Genomic DNA, 20,482 nt, shown 5'->3' with positions numbered 1-20,482 from the left:
AAATCATCCTGAGCCTCAAATTACCTCTAGTTTTCAAATGTAACTTCTGACACTGAATAAAAATTAACAGGCACACCAAGAGATACGATGAAATAATTATACACCAAAAGAGAAAAAATAAAAAAAGAAAGAGACCTACAGGGTCTGGACCTACAGAGACCTACAGAGTTACTGGACAAGGGCTTTAAAATAACTGTAAATAAATACATATACAAGAAAACAGATGAAGATCAGCAGAGAACCAGAATTTATCAAAAAAGTATCGAACAAAAAAAAAAAAGTATCGAACAAAAAGTCTAGAAGAAGTATATTACTGAAGTTAAGAATGTAACAGATGGTTTTTAAAAATTATTCTTTTTTTTTTTTTTTGAGATGGAGTCTTGTTCTGTTGCCCAGGCTGCAGTGCAGTGGTACTTTCTCAGCTCACTATAACCTCTGCATCCCAGGTTCAAGCAATTCTTCTGCCTCAGCCCTCCGAGTAGGTGGGATTACAGGTGGCCGCCACCACGCCTGGCTAATTTTTGTATTTTTAGTAGAGACGGGGCTTCACCGTTGGCCAGGCTGGTCTAGAACTCCTGACCTCAGGTGATCCGCATGTCTCAGCCTCCTGAGTACAGGATTACAAGTGGCCACCACCACGCCTGGTTAATTTTTGTATTTTTAGTAGAGATGGGGTTTCACCCTGTTGGCCAGGCTGGTCTCAAACTCCTGACCTCAGGATCTGCCTGCCTCAGCCTCCCAAAGTGCTGGGATTACAGGCTTAGCCACCACACCCAGCCAACAGATGGGTTTAACAGATTAGTCATAGCTGAACTATAAAATAATCTGGTAGGAAATATCCAGACTGAGGCCTAAAGGTAAAAAATAAACAAAACAATAAAGAGACAAGACAGTTGGTCAAACATATGTGTAACTAGAGTCCACAATTAGAGAAGAAATATAATGGAGCAGAAATTTGAGTAAGGAATGGCCAGGACTTCTCTGAAATTCATGAAAGGTATTATAGTTCAAGATTCAAGAAGCCCTGTGAATATCAAGCAGGAAAAATAAAAGGAAGATCATACCTAGATCTCATAGTAAAACTTGTACAACTAAAACAGAAGGAGAAAATCTTAAAAGCAGATAGAGGGGATAAAATTAATCTTCAGAAGAGCAGCAGTAAGACTGACAGCTTACTTTTCAATAAAAAGGCTGGAAATTAGAAGACAATCAAAGACACATTTAGGCCTGGCACGGTCTAATCTCAGCACTTTGAGAGGCTGAGGTGGGAAGATCGCCTACGGCCAAGGAGTCTGAGATCACAGGGGTACACCACCACACCCAGCTATTTAAAAAAATTTTTTTTGCAGAGACCCAGTCTCACTTTGTTGCCTTGGCTGGTCTCAAACTCCTGGGTTTAAACAGTCCCCCCATCGTGGCCTCCCAAAGTGGTAGGATTACAAGCATGAGCTACTGCGCCTGACTTTGTTTTTTTAATGGAGCAATATAAGCATGTTTATATGTTGTTGAGAATGACTTTGTTAGAGAAAGGGAGCTTATTGTGCTGGAGAGAAAAGGGGCAACTGTTGGGGTTGTCCTTAGGTGAGAAGGAATCGAATTAGTGCCCAAGTAGAGGGTCTGTGCCCAGCCACAAGACCCCATCTCTACAAAAAATAAAACAATTAAATCAGGTGTGGTGGTGTGTGCCTGTAGTTTAGCTACTCAGGAGGCTGAGGTGGGAGGATTGCTTTAGCGTAGGAGATTGAGGCTGTGGTGAGGTATGATTGCGCTACTGCACTGGAGCCTAGGAGACAGAACGAGATCCTGTGTCTTAAAACAAGAAAGAAAAGGCTGGGCGTGGTGCTTCACGCCTGTAATCCCAGCACTTTGGGAGGCCAAGGTGGGCAGATCACTTGAGGCCACCAGGAGTTCAAGACCAGCCTGGCCAACATGATGAAACCCCATCTCTACTTAAAATACAAAAATTAGCCAGGCATGGTGAAGGCACCTGTAATCCCAGCTACTCGGGAGGGCTGAGGTATGAGAATTGCATGAACCTGGGAGGTGGAGGTTACAGTGAGCTGAGATTGTGCCACTGCACTCCAGCCTGGGCAACAGAGCAAAGCTGTCTCAAAAAATAAATAAATAAATAAATAAATAAAATAAAATAGCATTAGATAATACTAAAGGGAGTTCTTTAGACAGAATGAAAGCAATTGTAGGTAGAAGCACACAAATATACAAAGAAGTGAAAAGTAACAAAATGGGTAAACATATGGGTAAAGATAAGTAAATATTGATTGTATAAAATAATGACTTGTTGGCCGGGCGCGGTGGCTCAAGCCTGTAATCTCAGCACTTTGGGAGGCCGAGACGGGCGGATCACGAGGTCAGGAGATCGAGACCATCCTGGCTAACCCGGTGAAACCCCGTCTCTACTAAAAAATACAAAAAACTAGCCAGGCGAGGTGGCGGGCGCCTGTAGTCCCAGCTACTCGGGAGGCTGAGGCAGGAGAATGGCGTGAACCCGGGAGGCGGAGCTTGCAGTGAGCTGAGATCCGGCCACTGCACTCCAGCCTGGGCGACAGAGTAAGACTCTGTCTCAAAAAAAAAAAAAAAAAAAAAAAAAAAATGACTTGCAGCATTTAGAATATATGTAGATCTTAAATAGTACAGCAATAGTGCAAAAGTCATGAAGGGAAACGAAGGGAATGAAAGTGTTCAAAGGTCGTCTTTCCTGATCTGGGAAGTGATAAAAGTACTAGTTTGAATTAGTCTACAAAGACAAGGATGCAGGTTCTCATCTCTAGAGTGACTACTAAAAGAATTTCATAAGTTCACATGAGAAAAGTGGAAACACTTGATTAATCCAAAAAGAAAGCAAGAAAGGAGCAAAATCTATTAATAAAATTCACCACATTTTACATTAAAAAAGAAAAAACATACGACTAAGTGGATAGTAAAAAAAGATTATTTCATTCAATAATTCTAACCAGGAGAGTATAGACTAAGAGTGATCAAAGACATAGAACATTCAGTCCCTTCACACAGTGCTGAAGTGAGTAGTATTTGGTATAATCATTTTGGAGAACAATTTGGCATTTCTCATAAATCTGAACAAATATCCTATAACAAGCATTTCCAATCCCAGTACATACCTTAGAAAACCCTTGTATATGTGAACCATGAGACATAGTTAAAATACGTTCATAATAATCCACAGCTGGCATCCTACTTAATGGTGAAAGACCAAATTATTTCCCCCTAAGAGCAGGAATAAGAAAAAGAAGGATGTTTGTCCTTATACTTCTATTCAACATTATCCTGAAGCCAGGGCCATTAGACAAAATACCAAATAAAAGCAATACATATTGGAAAGAACAAAGTAAAATCATCTGTATTCTCAGATGACATCATCTTGTAATAAACAAAATCCTAAGGAATCCACAAGAAATATATAAATATATATATAAATGAATATATATATATTTTGAGACAGGGTCTCACTCTGTTGCCCAGGCTGGAGTACAGTGGTGTGATCTTGGTTCACTACAACCTCCGCCTCCTGGGTTCAAGCAATTTTCTGCCTTAGCCTCCTGAGTAGCTGGGATTACAGGTGCCTGCCACCACGCCCAGCTAATTTTTGTATTTTTAGTAGAGACGGGGTTTCACCATGTTGGCCAGGTTGAACTCCTGACCTCGTGATCCACCCACCTTGGCCTCCCAAAGTTCTGGGATTACAGGTGTGAGCTACCGAGCCTGGCCCACAAGAAATATTAGACCTAATAAATAAGTGCAGTAAGGTTGCAAGATACAAAATCAGTATACAAAAATCAACTGTATTTCTATTACACTAACAATGAACAATCGGAAATGAAATGTAAATACTTCCAGGAAGGGCTCACTACCGGATCACTCCTGTAATCTCAGCAACTTTGGAAGGCTGAGGCGGGTGGATCACTTGAGCCCAGTAGTTTGAGACCAGCCTGAGCAATATGGTGAAATCCCATGTCTACAGAAAATTAAAAAAACAGCTGGGTATGGTGGTGTGTGTCTGTTGTCCCAGTTACTGGGGAGGCTAAGGCAGGAGCATTGTTTGAACACAGGGGGTTGAGGCTTCAGTGAGCAGCGCTCATGTCCAGACTGGGTGACAGAGGGAGACCCTGTCTCAAAAAAATTTTTTTTTTTTTTTCCAGAGATAGGGGTCTCCTTAGGTTGCCCAGGCTGGTCACGAACTCCTGGCCTCAAGCAATCCTCCTGCTTTCAGTTTCCCAGAGTGCTGGGATTACAGGTGTGAACCACCACACCCAGCCTTTTTTCTTTCAACATTGATTATATCAGGAAAAAATAAAAATTATAAAAATTTTAAAGGGTAGAAAGCATACAAATACAGTGATTTCTGGGGCAGATAGGCTAGCCGTCCTCAGTGTTTGTTTTCTACTTCCCCCTCAGAAATAGAACCTTTTTATTTTTGAGACAAGGTCTTGCTCTGTTGCCCAGGCTGGAGTGCAGTGGCACAGTCTTGGCTTACTGCAACCTCCACCTCCAGGCTCAAGCAATACTCCCACCTTAGCCTCCTGAAGAGCTGGGACTACAAGCGCACGCCACCATGCCTGAATAACTTTTTTGTATTTTTTATAGAGATACAAAATACAAAATTAGCCAGGCATGTTGTTTCATGTGGGGTGTTTTACATGGTGTTTCGTGGGGGTTCACTGTGTTGACCAGGCTGGTCTCGAACTTTTGGGATCCAGTGATCCACCTGCCTCAGCCTCCCACAATGTTGGGACTATAGGCATAAGCCACCGCACCCAGCCATACACAGAACTTTTGATTTTTTTTCCTTTATATCTAATAGCAACTTTATTCAGAGGAAATGAAAACACAGCAAGCCTTTAGGCATAGTGTGAATTTCTCAGGACAAAGTACTGTCAAATTTTTTTTTTTTTTCCCTGAGACGGAATCTAGCTCTGCTGCCCAGACTGGAATGCAATGGCGCAATCTGGGCTCACTGCAACCTCTGCCTCCCAGGTTCAAGCGATTCTCCTGTCTTAGCCTTCCAAGTAGCTGGGATTACAGGTGCACGCTGCCACGCCCAGCTAACTTTTTGTATTTTAGTAAAGATGGAGTTTCACCACGTTGCCCAGGCTGGTCTCGAACTCCTGAGCTCAGGCATTCCGCCTTGGCTCCCAAAGTGCTGGGATTACAGGCATGAGCCACCATGCCCAGCCAGTACAGTCAAATTAAAACTCTGAGGTATGGCATGCAAGGTACTAGAATCCTACAAGTTATACTAGGATCAGGATTGGAATACGGATTTCTGTTGTTAGCATTATGCCAACTCTCTATAATGTGCACACTGTCTACTAAGCACAGCATAGGCTTCTGAAAACAAGTGATCTGTGTGGACCTTTTATTTTTATCTGGGCACATAGCCTGGCATCAAACATTTCCTAGACTCCCCTGCAGCAAGATATGCATAGTTATATGTCTAAATTCTGGCCAAAGGGGTGGAAGCAGAAGCAGTGGGTGGGCCAGCTTGTTCTCCTTTGCTATTGGTTCCTTTTGCTGGCTGGAATGCACTTAGGATGCTGGGATCCAGCAGCACTCTGACAGATGAGAAGATCTTATCAATGAAAGCCAATTAATGGCATCAAACCGCAAGGGAAAAAAAAGCCTGTGGCTCCACCATCACCATCTCAGACATTCTTGAGAATGAAATAAACAGTCTTGTTTAAATCACTTTTTAGAAATGTTTTAGTGTTACCTGTAGGCAAACGTAATCCCAATTAATATAGCCTCAAAACTAGTAGGGTTTGTAAGAGGAGTAGGGAGAGGAGTTAATCCAAAAGAAGGGAAGAAAGAGGAAAAAAGACACCTCAGAAAAGGAGGCTGGGCGCAGTGGCTCACACCTGTAATCCCAACACTTTGGGAGGCCCAGGTGGGAGGATTGCTTAAGGCTAGAAGTTTGAGACCAGCCTGGGCAACATAGTGACAGTCCGTCTCTATTTAAATAAATAAATTAAAATACATTTAAAAAGTACAAATCCCCCAAAATACCATGGTAAGAATAAACCTAAATATATAAAAATCACTTCATAAAAATGGACATTACCTATTTCTAAAATAAAAACCAGGAAACCAGATAAAACATAAAACCCAGGTATATGCTGACTACAAGAGACATGATTGATAAGGACAGTGAAAGGTTAAAAGTAAATGGATGGAAAGAGATATACCAAACAAACACTAATCAAAGGAAGGCTGCTACTGCAATAGTCATAATACATATAAGATGACTCTCAGGCAAACACAAACATAGATTCTGAAAAACAGAATGGATCAGTGAACATCTGCCAGGAATATTACAATTCTAAACTTGTTCCATCCAGTATCTTCAAAAATATATAAAGCAAAAATTGACAAAATTTTAAGGAGAAATGGACAAACCATTTTATAGAAAGTGGTGTGATATAGACATCATACAATGAATGTTAAACAGTAAACTCAAGCTCATCTTTTGGATGAACACACCCCTTCCCCATTCCAGTTCTGCCTTCACATCTAATCTCAGTGGGCCTTGGAGTGACTGGTGAGCCTCCTCTCTCCTGGACGCCAGTTTCAAATCTGCTCTCCAGAGACGTCCTATGCGTCCTCCCCACCTCCTCGCCCTGAGGTGTTGAGTCTGCTCCCGCCTGCCTCACCTCACCTCACCTCACCTCAGACATGGCCTTCCTCCTGTCCCTGTGGAGAAGCTATCTGTTCTCTACTTGGGCACTAATTCGATTCCTTCTTACCTAAGGATAACCCCAACAGTTGCCCCTTCTCTCCAGCATAAGCTCCCTTTCTCTGACAAGGTCATTCTCAACAACATATAAACATGCTTATATTGCTCCATTAAAAAAACAAAACAAGGCCAGGCATGGTGGCTCATGCCTGTAATCCTAACTACTTTAGGAGGCCGAGACTGGGGGACTGTTTAAGCCCAGGAGTTTGAGACCAGCCTAGGCAGCAAAGCGAGACTGCATCTCTACAAAAAAAAATTTTTTAATTAGGCAGGTGTGGTGGTGCACCCCTGTGTTCCCAGCTACTTGGGAGGCTGGGGTGGGAGGATCAGTGGAGTCCAGGAGTTCAAGGCTGCAGTGAGCCATGATCGCACCACTGTACTTCAGCCTGGGTGACAGAGTGAGACCCTATCTCAAAACAACAACAACAACAACAACCCAGCTCTCTCCTTTGACCCTACATCCCTCCCTTTCTCTGCTTCCTTGTGCAGGAAAATCCATGCAAGTGGTCTCCAATTACTCTCCTGTTTTCTCTTCTCTTAATCCTCCTATCAGGCTGCCTTACCCATGCTTCCGCCATCACCATTCCACCAAAATGGCCCTTTTTGTATCTAATGACCTCTGCCTTTCTAGATCTGGCTTGGTGAGCCCATCAGCTGCCTCTGACAACGTTCTCTCCTTGAGAACATTGTTCAGGTGGCTTCCAGTTGCTCTTCCTTTGATCTTGCTGTTTATTCCTCCCTTCCCACCGCTAAGTGTTCATGTCTCTGGGCTCAGTCCTTAGACTGCTTATCTTCTCTACATATTAGGCATTCTCATCTCATTCACTTAATCTATACTCTAGTGACTCCCAAATAGACTTTTCAAACTGGACCTATCCTCAGACTAATATATCCAACTGCCTGCTTGACTTCTCTATTCTGATGTCTAACAAAGCATATCAAATTTAACATGTTCCAAACTCCTCACTTTCCCCCAGATCGACACCTCCTATAGTTTTCCCCATTTCAGTGGCAACGCTATCCTCTTCCTCACTCAGACTCCAAGCCATGTTTGGCTCCCTTACTCTTACCCCATATCTAATCTGTCAAGAGATCCTGTTCTATCTTCAAAACATATCCACAATCTGATTCCTCCATTAAAGTCTCTCTCACCCAGATTGTTAAATCCTCCTAATGCATCTCCCAGCTTCCATTTGTGTGCCAATGAAAGGTACATGGAGGTTCTCATCTGAATAGAGAAGCCAGATTAATCCTTTAAAAAAGTATGTCAAGTTGCAGCACTCAAAACTCTCTGATGAGCTCTTCTTGGAGTAAAACCAAGCCTTTAATAATGGCCTCTGATGGGCGGATCACTTGAGCTCAGGAGTTCAAGAGCAGCCTGGGCATCGTGGTGAAACTCCCAGCTAGGTGTGGTGGCGGGCCTGTGGTCCCAGCTACTTGGGAGGCTGAGGTGGGAGGATTGCTTGGGCCTGGCACTTGGAGGTTACGGTCAGCCAAAACTCTGCCAATGCACTCCAGCCTGGGTGAAAGCGTGAGACTCCATCTCAAAAAAGAAAAAAAAGGGCTTCTGAGATCCCCTGTGATCTGGGATGCCCCCACTCTGACTCCCACTCTGACTTCGTCTCCCATCCCTCTCCTCTGGCTTATGGCTTCAGCCTGCTGGTGGCTTCCCTCAGCCTTGAGCATGTCAAGCACTTGTCCGTAAGTCAGGTGCTGCTCCCTCTGCCTGGAAAGTTCTCTTCTCCCCAGATCTCTACAGACTTCCTCCCTCCCTCTCTTCAGGTTTCTGCTCACAGGTCACCTGACCAGGGATGCCCTCCCTGACCACCCTCAATGCAACAGCAACACTGCCCCTGCCTGTGCAGCAGACACTATACTGCTCTTGCCCTTCCTGGCTATTTGTTACTGCTTACCTGGTTACTGCTTACCACATTTGGTTATTTGTATCTCTTCCCATGAGGGGAGAGATTTTGTTTTGTTCACTGCTACATCCCCAGAAGCTACAACAGTACCTGGCATATATGGTAGGTACTCAATAAATATTTACTGAGTGAATGACGTTCAGGACCAAGGTAGAGATAGGGACCTATTATTCCACACTGTCCTGAAGCACCTTGCCATACAGTTGGACAAGATATCAATAAGGACAGACAAAATTGGTGTTCTTAGCAAACAATATAATCATTTATGATGCAAACCCAAGAGAACCATGTTGGATTCTCTTGGTTGCCCGACACAAGATCAACATACAAGGATCACACATTTCTACCTACTAACTGTGACTAATTAGAGTAAGCAATTTTTTTTTCCTCTTTTTTTTGAGATAGGGTCTCCCTGTCGCCCAGGCTGGAATGTGGTGGCATGATCTCAGCTCACCGCAACCTCCACCTCCTGGGTTCAAGTGATTCTCCTGCCTCAGCCTCCCAAGTAGCTGGGATTACAGGTGCCCGCCATGACACCCAGCTAATTTTTGTATTTTTAGTAGAGATGGGGTCTCACCATGTTGGCCAGGCTGGTCTCGAACTCCTGACCTCAAATGATCTGCCTGCCTCGGCCTTCCAAAGTGCTGGGATTACAGGCCTAAGCCACTGCACCTGGCCGCAAATATTTTTTAAACGATCAATTTCACAAAACTCAACAAAAACTACTAGAAAGTACCAAGGAATAAATCTAATAAAAATATGCAGGAGACCAGATGCAGTGGCTCATGCATGAAATCCCAGCACTTTGGGAGGCTAAAGCAGGAGGACTGCTTGAGCCCAGAAGTTCAAGACCAGCCTGGACAACATACTGAGACCCTATCTCTACAAAAAAATCTCAAAGTTAGCTGGGCATGGTGGCACACACCTGTAGCCTCAGCTATTTGGAAGGTTGAGGCAGGAGGATCACCGGAGCCCAGGAGGCTGAGGCTGCAATAAGCCAAGATCATGCCATTGTGCTCCAGCCTGGGTGACAGAGCGAGACCTTTTCTCAAAAAACTAAATTAAATGAAAATTAAAATATGAAAGACCTTCATAGGGAAATTACTCAAACTTAGGTAGAAGGATATGATAGGATTCTTGAATAAATGGAGTGATAAAGTTGATTTATAGTTGAGAAGATTCAATGTTTTACAGTTATCAATTCTTCCCCTATTAATCTATAAGCTCACTTTACTTCCAGTTTTCATCCCAACAGAATTTTTCTGAGGAACTTGATATACAAATTATATAATTTATATTGGAAGAATGAATATACAAGAATAGTTTTTCTTTTTGCACAAAAAGGATAAAGGAGCATTCACCCCATTAGATATCAAGGCATGCTATAAAGCCATGGTAATTAAAAGTTATATTAACACAGCTGGGCACAGTGGCTCACTCCTGTAATCCCAGCACTTTGGGAAGCTGAGGCAGGCAGATCACTTGAGGTCAGGAATTCCAAACCAGCCTGGCCAACATGGTGAAACCCCATCTCTACTAGAAATACAAAAATTAGCCAGGTGTCAGCTGGGCGCAATGGCTCACACCTATAATCCCAGCACTTTGGGAGGCCGAGGCAGGTGGGTCAGCTGAGGTCAGCAGTTTCAGACGAGCCTGGCCAACATGGCGAAACCTCATTTCTACTAAAATTACAAAAAATTAGCGGGGTGCAGTTGCATGCACCTGTAGTCCCAGCTACTTGGGAGGCTGAGGTAGGAGAATCACTTGAACCTGGGAGGCAGAGGTTGCAGTAAGCCGAGATCATGCCACTGTACTTCAGATGGGGTGTCAGAGCGAGACTCTCAAACAAACAAAAAAAATTAAATAAATAAATGAAAATAGTTGTATTAACACAGAAGCAGCCAAAAGAGGAACAGAACAGAGCCCAGAAACACACCCCTGCATAAGTATGGAATCTGACAGATAATGACTGGCCAGCATCACTAAACACTGGGGAAAGAAAGAGACTTCAGGCTGGGAGCGGTGGCTCACGCCTGTAATCTCAGCACTTTGGGAGGCTGAGGCGGGTGGATCACTTGAGGTCATGAGTTCGAGACCAGCCTGACCAACATGGAGAAACCCCATCTCTACTAAAAATACAAAATTAGCAGGGCGTGGTGGCGCATGCCTGTAATCCCAACTGCTTGGGAGGCTGAGATGAGAAGCGCTTGAACCTGGGAGGCAGAGGTTGTGGTGATCCAAGATCGCGCCATTGCACTCCAGCCTGAGCAACAAGAGCAAAACTCTGTCTCAAAAAAAAAAAAGACAAGCAATAATGTGGCAGAAAATATTGGTCATATTATAATAGGCATAGTGTAATTATCCATATATATAAAGAACTACAAATTGATTTTTAAAGTGCTTTTTTTTAAAGACAGGGTCTCACTCTGTTGCCCAGGCTGGAGTGCATTGGCACAATCATACCTCACTACAGCCTTACTCTCCTGCACTCAAGCAATCCTCTAACCTTAGTCTCCTGAGTAACTGGGACTACAGGTGTGCACCACAGTGCTCAGTTAATTTTTTATTTATTTTTTATTATTTATTTATTTTTTTGAGACGGAGTCTAGCTCTGTCACCCAGGCTGGAGTACAGTGATGCGCTTGGCTCAGTGCAACCTCTGCTTCCCGGGTTCAAGCGATTCTCTTGCCTCAGCCAGCTGGGATTACAGGTGCCTGCCACCACACCCAGCTAATTTTTGTATTTTCGCTGTGTTGGCCAGGCTGGTCTTGAACTCCTGACCTCAGGTGATCCACCCGCCTCGGCCTCCCAAAGTGCTGGGATTTTAAGCATGAGCCACCGTGCCTGGTCAATTTTTTTTATTTTTTAATTTTCATTTGTAGTAGACATGAGGTCTCGCTATGTTGCCCAGGCTAGTTTTGAACTTCTGAACTCAAGGAATCCTCCCACATCAGCCTCCTGAAGTGCTGGGATTAAAGGCATGAGCCACCATGCCCAGAGGATTTGAAAAATACTGAGAATCCAACAGAAAAATGAATAGCGTATACAAGTAATTCACAGGAGTAAAGTTTGAATGGCCAATATAAATAAAATTAAAATATGCACAGCTTCTCTAGTAACCAAGTAAATGTGAAATATATCAACTGGTTTTAATTTTCCACTTATCAAGTAAGTGATTTAAAGTCCAACAAGATCAACTATCAGTAAGTATACTAGGGAAATGGCAATTTTCAAACAGTTGGTATAAGGATAAACTGATATAACCTCTTTGGAGAGCAATCAGGCAGAATTTATTAAAATATGTTTCCTCCCATCCAGTGATTCTGTCCAAGATAAGTACTCCAGAGAAATTCTCCCATGTCGTGGTAGAAAGATATGCACCAGTGTTGATGAAACGCTGAAAACACCAAAACGGCCTGGGCGCAGTGGCTCACGCCTGTAATCCCAGCACTTTGGGAGGCCCAGGCAGGCGGATCACCGGAGGTTGGGAGTTCGAGACCAGCCTGACCAACATGGAGAAACCCCATCTCTACTAAAAATACAAAAAATTAGCCGGGTGTGGTGGCACATGCCTGTAATTCCAGCTACTTGGGAGGCTAAGGCAGGAGAATCGCTTGAACCTGGGAGGGGGAGGTTGCGGTGAGCCTAGATCACACCATTGCACTCCAGACTGGGTAACAAGAGCGAAACTCCGTCTCAAAAAAAGAAACAAACAAACAAACAAACAAAAAAAACCCCCGAAACACCATTAGGAAAATGGTCAAAGAGAATGTAGTATATGCGTATGAATTTAACAGAAATGAACTAGATCTCTATGTATCAAAGTAGACAAGAGTGTTCAAGACATAGCGTTCAAAATAAAATTGTTCTTTTAACTGCAGCTTAACAGTGGATGTAACTGCTTCTTTGCTGTGGCAGACTATATTTTCTGAAGGCCCCAACAGTCTCTCCTGTCCCTCTTCCTCTTCTAGAACCTTGATACTTCCCTGTGAAGTATCATAGGTAGGGTCTAATACTCCCCTCCTTCAACCTGAAGCCCTGCCTTGGGCTTGTGACTTGCTTGTAACACAATCAAATACAGTGAAGGAGTTACCAGGTGACTTCCAGAGCTAGGTCAGAAAAGGTGATGCAGCCTCAGTGTTCAACACATACTTGGGTCTGGAGCCACCACGGGAAGGCTGTCATGCTGCGAGGGAGCAAAGGCAGGTGGAGGGACATACACAGGGGCTGTGGCTGGCTGTCCTGGCCTTTGAGTCATCCTTGTCTAAGTGCCAGGCACACACCTTAACTACCTTTAGGTAATTCCATCCCTCAGGTGTCATGTCACCCCCAGCCCTTGAGCCTTCCCATCTGAAGCCCCAGGCTTTATGGAGAAGAAACATGTTCCTGCCACGCTCCTTCTGAACTGCTGACATAACAGAATCCATGACCATAATAAAATGGTGGTTTCATGCCATTAGGTTTGGGGTGACTTGTTATGCCCTTCGTGCTTCTGTGCCTTTGCTCCCTCCATCTGGAATGCCTTTCCTCTCCCCGAGCCTGCAGATCCTCTCTGAGGCCCAGCTACGAATGGTATCTCCTTGGTGGAGTTCCTCACAGACGTAAGAGGGGTGACCTTAAAACTTGTGGCCATGGCTGGGTGTGGCGGCTCACACCTGTAATCCCAGCATTTTGGGAAGGCGAGGCGGGCAGATCACTTGAGGTCAGGAGTTCGAGACCAGCCTGGCCAACATGGTGAAACCCCGTCTCTACTAAAAATACAAAAATTAGCTGGGCGTGTTGGCACGTGCCTGTAATCCCAGCTACTTAGGAGGCTGAGGCACGAGAATCACTTGAACCCAGGAGGCGGAGGTTGTGGTGAGCCGAAGAAATCGCGCCACTGCATTCCAGTCTGGGCAACAGAGTGAGACTCTGTCTCACAAAAACATAACAAACAAAATACCAAAAAATTAACTTGTGGTCACAAGTCAGGACCTTGAGTGGATGTACAGAATTTAATCAGAGAGCCTTGTTGTTTTAATTAAGAATATCATTCTTAAGAGACAGGAAACATTATTCACAACAGCCAAAAGGTAGATGCAATCCACCCATCTATTGGCAAATTAATAGATACATAAAATATGGTCTCTACATACAATGGAATATTACTCAGCCTTAACAAGGGAGAGAATTGTGACACATGCTATGGATGAACCTTGAAGACATTATGCAAAGTGAAATATGCCAGTCACAAAAGAACAAATGCTGCATGGTTCCACTTACATGAAGTAGCTAGAATAGTCAAACTCACAGAGACAAAGTAGAGTGGTGGCTGCCAGTGGCTGGGGGGTAGGAGGGAATGGGGAGTCAGTGTTTAATGGGCACAGAATTTCAGTTGGGGAAGACAAAACAAGTTCTAGAGATGGACGGTGGTGATGGTTGTACAACAATGTGAATTTAATTAATGCCACAGACTGTACACTTGGTTGAAATGGTAATTTTCATGATATATATATTTAACCACAATTCAGAAAAAGAAATTGTCTGAAAAGAACATTGTCAAGTTTAAAGTTCTTCAGGTTTAGACAAGAGGGCAATGCAAAATCCAATCAAGACAGGCAGCCATCTGGGTGGGTGGGCACTGCTGGGTTCCCTGAGCAGTCAGAATACGTATTTTAGATAAGGGACATGAGCTATGTGACTCCATCTGTCTGTAAGCTGCAGTAAGTGCTACAGGGCTATGGAAAGGGCTCCCTCTAGAGTGTTCAGCTGCAGGAGTTGTGGTGTGGTTATCCAGAAACATCACGAAAGACCCCTTCCCTCCCAGGTAGACAGGAAGGTAATACCAATATTGTTTGGCATGACATAATTTCCTTTGCAGGTAAACATCTTCTTGCTCTAGAAATAACTATAATTAATATAGTAAAGGAAAGTTAAAGGGAATCAAACCCACAGAATCATCCTATTGGCATGAAGCAATCTGTGCACCCTGCCCCAGGCTTACTGTCTCAATCTGTGCTATTCAATACAGCAGCTACTAACCACATGTGGTCAGTAAGCACCTGAAACGTAGTTTGTCTGAATTAAGATGTGCTGTAAGAGTAAAATATACACTAAATTTTAAAGACTTACTATGAAAAGGAATATAAAATATTGCAATAATTTTATATTGAATATATGGTGAAATACAGGTGACCCTTGAACAACACAGGTTTGAACTGCACAAATCTACTTATGTATCAATTTTCTTCCCATCTGCCACCCCTGAGACAGCAGGACCAACATTCCTCCTCTTCCCCATTCCTCTTCCTCAGTGTACTCAGTGTGAAGACAAGGATGAAGACCTTTATGACGATGCACTTCTACTTAATGAACAGTAAATATATTTTCTCTTCCTTATGATTTTTTCCTTTTGAGACGGGGTCTCACTCTGTCACCCAGGCTGGAATGTAGTGGCCCAATCTTGGCTCACTGCAGCCTCGACTTCCTGGGCTCAAGCAATCCTCCCTGCTTGTCAGCCTCCCGAATAGCTGGAACAACAGGCACATGCCATCATGGCTGGCTAATTTTTACATTTTTGGTAGAGATGGGGGTCTTGCTATGTTGAACAGGCTGGTCTTGAACTACTGGGCTCAAGAGATACTCTCGCCTCGGCCTCGAAAAGTGCTGGGGTGCTGGGATTACAGGCTTGAGCCACCACGCCCAGCCTAAAACCACTATTCTAAGAAGGGGTCCATAGAAAGCCTACTTAAAACAAGCTCTGCCCACACAAAACTGCCAGTCAGCTTCTCAGTGCCTCAACTGTTTATCTTAAATTTATATTAATATATGCTCATAATTTTTTAAAAAACGTGGAGACACAAGCAACAAAAGGAAAAAATGGATTTCATCAAAACTAAGAAACTTTGTGTGTCGGCCAGGGGTGGTGGCTCACACCTGTAATCCCAGCAGTTTGGGAGGCCAAGGCAGGCAGATCATGAGGTCAGGAGTTTGAGACCAGCCTGGCCAGCATGGTGAAACCCCGTCTCTACTAATAATACAAAAAATTAGCCAGGCATGGTGGCACGTACATGTAATCCCAGCTACTCAGGAGGCTGAGGCAGAATTGCCTGAATCCAGCAGGTGGAAGCTGCAGTTAGCCGAGACGGCGTCACTGCACTCCAGTCTGGGCAACAAAGCAAGACTCTGTCTCAAAAAAAAAAAAAAAAAAGAACCTTTGTGCATCAAAAGTCACCAGGAAGAAAGTGAAAAGAATGGGAGAAAATATCTGCAAATCATATATATGATGAGGGTCCAGCACCCAGAATATATAAAGGACTTACAACTCAATAACAAAAAGACAAATCACCCAATTAAAAAATGGGTGAAGGCCTTGGCCATTTCTTCCAAGAAGACATACAAATGACCAACAGACACATGAAAAGATGCTCAATGTCATAAGGGAAATACAAATCAAAATCATAATAAGATACTACATCATCTACTTCATAGCCGTTAGGATGGCTATAATTTTTTTAAAAGACAGAAGACAAGTTTTTGTGAAGATGTGGAGAAACTGGAACCTTCGTGCTTTGCTGGTGGGAATATAAAATGGTATAGCTTCCATGGAAAACAGTTCAGCAGTTCCTCAAAAAGTTAAACATAGAGTTACCAGATAACTTAGCAATTGTACTCCCCAAAGAATTAAAAACAGGGACTCAAACACGCCCATCTTCACAGCTGCATTACTCACAATAGCCAAAAGGTGGAAACAATCCAAGTGCCCAGCAATAGATGAACAAAATGTGGTATATACTGTACACATAATGGAATATTACTCAGCCACAAAAAGGAAGTTCTGATACATGCTATAACATGGATGAACCTTGAAAACATGCTAAACACAAAAGGACAAGGCAAATTTGTAGACACAGCAAGTAGAGGATACCAGGGGCTAGCCAGAGAGGATAGTGGGGAATTACTGTTTAATGGGTAGATTTTATGTTTTAGATGAAAAAGTTTTGGAAATAGATGCTTGTGATGGTAGCAATATTGTGAATGTAATTAATGCCACTGAATTGCACACTTAAAAACAGTTAAAAGGTAAATTTTATATGTTATTTTACAACAAAAAAGGAAAACAAAAATAGAAGTTTGACCTAGCATTTCTACTCCAAAAGAAATTAATATACATCCATACAAAAACTTGTACATGAATATTCTAGCAGTATTATTCATAATAGCCAAAAAGTACAAACAACCCAAATGTCCATCAACAGAAGAATGGCCAAATAAAATGTAGTGTGAAATGAAATATTATTCAGCAACAAAAAGGAATGAAATACTGCATATGCTACAACATGGATGAATCTCAACATGCCAAGTGAAAGCCAGACACAAAAGGCCATATATGGTATTATTCTGTTTATATAAAATGTCCAGAATAGGCAAATCCACAGAGACAGAAAGATTAGAGGTTGCCTAAGGCTGCAGGAGCAGCTCCTAATGAGTAGAGAGCATCTTTTTGGGGTGATGAACATGTTCTTAAACAGTAGTGATGGTTGCACCACACTGTGAGTACACTAAGTGCCATTGTGAGTTTATTAAATGTGTACTTTAAAAGGGTGAATTTTGAGGTATGTGAATTATATCTCAGTAAAGCCATTATAGGGCAGAAGAAAAAGAGAAAAGAAAAAGAAAACCTTCCAGAAAGTCCAACAAAAAGACATGAGGAAGAAAAGGTGAGAGCCTGAGGATCCACCCAGCAGGTACAGCAACTGACTGACAGAAATTCCAGAGCTAGACAACAGAACAAACAGAAGTGAGAAAATTACTTTTAAAAATTAATACAAGGTGGCCAGGCACAGTGGCTCACAGCTATAATCTCAGCATTCTGGGAGGCCGAGCCAGGCGGATTATCTGAGGTCAGGAGTTCGAGACCAGCCTGGCCAACATGGTGAAACCCCATCTCTACTAAAAATACAAAAAATTAGCCAGGCATGGTGGTGCACACCTGTAATCCCAGCTACTAGGGAGGCTGAGGCAGGAGAATCACTTGAACCCAGGAGGTGGAGGTTGCAGTGAGCTGAGATCACGCTACTGCACTCCAGCCTGGGCAACAGAGCGAGACTCTGTCTCAAAAAAATAATAAAAAAAGATGGAGTCTTTAAGATTCTGAGGGAAAATTATTTTTAACTTCATATCATTTTTATATTTGCATAGAAATATACAAATTGTATTTATGTATAAATATATTATTATTTTTTTAGACAGGGTCACGTTCTGTCACCCAAGCTGGAGTGCAGTGGTGCCACAGCTCACTGTAGCCTCAACCTCCAGGGCTCAAGCAATCCTCCTACCTCAGCCTCTTGAGTAGCTGGGACTGCAGGTGGCCACCAGCACACCCGGCTAAGTTTTAAAAAATGTTCTGTAGATATAAGGTCTCACTATGCTTCCCAGGCTGTTCTTAAACTCCTGGGCTCAAGTGATCTGCCCACCTTAGCCTCTCAAAGCACTGGGATTACAGGCATGAGCCACCATGCCCGGCACCTTTTTTTTTTGAGACAAGATCTCATTCTGTTGCCCAGGCCGGAATGCAGGGCTCAATCATAGCTCACCACAGCCTCAAACTCCCAGACTCAAGTGTTCCTCCTGCCTTAGCCTCCAGACTAGCGAGGACTGCAGGCATGTGCCACCATGACCAGCTAATTTTTCTTCTAAAAAAAAAAAAGTTTTGGCCAGGCGCGGTGGCTCACGCCTGTAATCCCAGCACTTTGGGAGGCCGAGGTGGGCGGATCACAAGGTCAGGAGATCGAGACCATCCTGGCTAACACAGTGAAACCCTCTCTACTAAAAATACAAAAAATTAGCCAGGCGCGGTGGCGGGTGCCTGTAGGCCCCGCTACTCAGGAGGCTGAGGCAAGAGAATGGCGTGAACCCAGTGGGTGGAGCTTGCAGTGAGCAGAGATCATGCCACTGCACTCCAGCCTGGGCGACAGAGCGAGACTCCATCTCAAAAAACAAACAAACAAAAAAAAGTTTTGTAGGCTGGCTGCCGTGGCTCATGCCTATAATCCCAGCACTTTGGGAGGCCAACCCAGGAGGATGACCTGAGCCCAGGAGTTTGAGACCAGCCTAGGCAACACAGGGAGACCTTGTCCCTATAAAAAAATTTAAAAAATTAGCTGAGCATGGTGGCACTCTGTGGTAGACCCTTGCTACTCAGGAAGCTGAGGCGAGAGGATTATTTCGGCCCAGGAGTTTGAGGCTGCAGTGAGCTATGCTTACGCCACTGCACTTCCAACCTGGATGACACAGTGAGGCCATGTCTCTTAAAATTTTTTTTTAATTTAGCAAATGGAGCGTATTTTTAAAATGTGGCAACAGGACAAACTGTTTTAGGAAAAACAAAATGTAAAAAGAAGAAAATGCAATAATAATATACTGTTAAGTTCTGCAATAAACAATTTTACACACTCAGTAAACAGAAACACTGATTACTATTTAACCATAAAGTGTGATGTATATAGAGGGTGGGGGAAAGGGAGATAGAGGTTGTGTGAGAGCTAAACACTCATCTATGCCTATGGTAACAGGAAATTAATAGAAATGATTAATTTTAGAGAGGAAATATAAGGTAATCAGTCACATTTTTAAAAACATACATGAAGGCAAATACCAGAATATATAGCTAGTAAAAACTAAAGGTAGGGCGGTGGGCTGGATATTTTCTCTTAGAAGACTCTTTTTTTTTTTTTTTTTTGAGATGGAGTCTCGCTCTGTGGCCCAGGCTGGAGTGCAGTGGCCTGATCTAGGCTCACTGCAAACTCTGCCACCCGGGTCCATGCCATTCTCCTGCCTCAGCCTCCCAAGTAGCTGGGACTACAGGCACCCGCCACCACGCCCGGCTAATTTTTTGTATTTTTAGTCGAGATGGGGTTTCACATGTTAGCCAGGATGGTCTCGACCTCCTGACCTCGTGATCCGCCTGCCTCAGCCTCCCGAAGTGCTGGGATTACAGGCGTGAGCTACCGCGCCCGGCCTTCTCTTAGAAGACTTTTAATGCTCTCTGATCCCTGTCTCTGTTTTGATTTTTTAAAATAATTTTCTTGTAAAAAGTTACTAGGTACTTTCCTCACAACACTTCCCCTGCACTAGTGGGTGTGACATCAAAGCTGGGAATTGGCCTAGAGGACAGTGAAAACAATGACTCTGATGAGCCTTCTGCATCATCAAAGGCTGCTGTCCTCAGGGCCCCTCCATCATGTATGGGATGTGGGTCAACACCATTTGGACACTCTGAAGACCTGTCCTTCCTGAGTGTGGAGGAGTAGCTCAATGGGAACCAGAACCTCAGGTGAACCAGGTGGGTGCAGGTCAACAGCCTGGAGCTGCCCAGGACCTCCCTTCCACCACCCAATCCCCCTTCAACCACCTTTGAATCTAGGTTCCCTACACACGTCTAGCACTTTCTTGAACTAACTTCTCAAAGGAGTTTTTGGAAATTGGCATGATATAGGTAGAAACGTAAGTGGGAAATAAAAGCATAACTTCTTCACGCCCTGTTGAAACCCAGTTGGATCCCTGGTACTTGGCACACAGGAAGCACTCAGGAAGAAGCTGTTGGCTGAGTGTGGTGGCTCACGCCTGTAATCCCAGCACTCTGGGAGGCAGAGGCGGGTGGATCACCTGAGATCAAGAGTTCAAGACCAGCCTGGCCAACATGGTGAAACCCCGTCTCTACTACAAATACAAGTCAGCCAGGTGTGGTGGCACGTGCCTGTAGTCCCAGCTACTCAGGAGGCTGAGGCAGGAGAACTGCTTGAACTTGGGAGGC

At 43.7% G+C, this 20,482-nt stretch overlaps 1 protein-coding gene across 51 annotated transcripts in view; it reads right to left on the bottom strand.

The window, feature by feature from the left end:
- Positions 1 to 20,482, bottom strand: part of DLGAP4 (DLG associated protein 4) — a 259,162-nt gene that overhangs the window by 14,023 nt on the left and 224,657 nt on the right.

Source organism: Macaca mulatta, chromosome 10 (assembly GCF_049350105.2).
Source record: "Macaca mulatta isolate MMU2019108-1 chromosome 10, T2T-MMU8v2.0, whole genome shotgun sequence".
Classification (NCBI taxonomy): Eukaryota; Metazoa; Chordata; class Mammalia; order Primates; family Cercopithecidae; genus Macaca; species Macaca mulatta.
Note: the sequence above shows the minus strand (reverse complement) of the source record. Positions and strands in the feature narration are given on the sequence as shown.